The sequence below is a fragment of the Gossypium arboreum genome, chromosome 6 (assembly GCF_025698485.1).
Source record: "Gossypium arboreum isolate Shixiya-1 chromosome 6, ASM2569848v2, whole genome shotgun sequence".
NCBI classification, from domain to species: Eukaryota; Viridiplantae; Streptophyta; class Magnoliopsida; order Malvales; family Malvaceae; genus Gossypium; species Gossypium arboreum.
The window spans coordinates 82989547-82990295 of NC_069075.1; positions in this window are offsets into that span (position 1 = coordinate 82989547).

Here is a 749-nt window from a genome sequence, read left to right on the forward strand (position 1 = left end):
ACGGCCTAAGCATTCAGGGACACACCTGTGTCCTTTACCCTTGAGGAATTAATTTCAATGTCGAACCTTTAGGGGTTTTCACATGGCCTAGCACACCCCCGTGCCCCTTACACGGCCATGACACGCCCTTGTCTTAGCCCATGTGCAAAAACTTGGACATTCTGTTTTTGACGTCAGCAATTCTTAAGGGTCACACGGTCAAGGCACATGCCTATGTGCTAGGTCGTGTCCTTCACACGGTTGAGACACACGATCGTGTCTCTGTCCGTGTGTTTACTACCATGCATATTGACTTGCAAATTTTACATGCAGGGGACACATGGCTGGATCGAACGCCTGTGGGGCATACTGTGTGTCACACACACCTGTATGTCTATCCGTGTAGGTAAAAATAAGGCTATCTACCAAGCCTTTTGGTCACCCTTACTCACATAACCCACACAAAATCAGTCAACACCAATACAAGAATGATCCACATAACTAAAATAACCACAATAGACAACACTTCTTATACGTAATATACTCATCCATGAAAATAGCACCTTTTATGTATATATAACAAAATGTATATTAGCCCTCATTCAAGGTTTTATACAAAATAAAGGGTTTTAGCCCAAGCCAACACATTTGGCCAATTCCCAATGACACAAAACATTTAAAGCCTAAGCCATATACAAGCCATACTCAAAACAAGTAACCTAACTATACCGAGTGCTTCGGCTAATAATGTGATCGTTGGCTCTGACGTC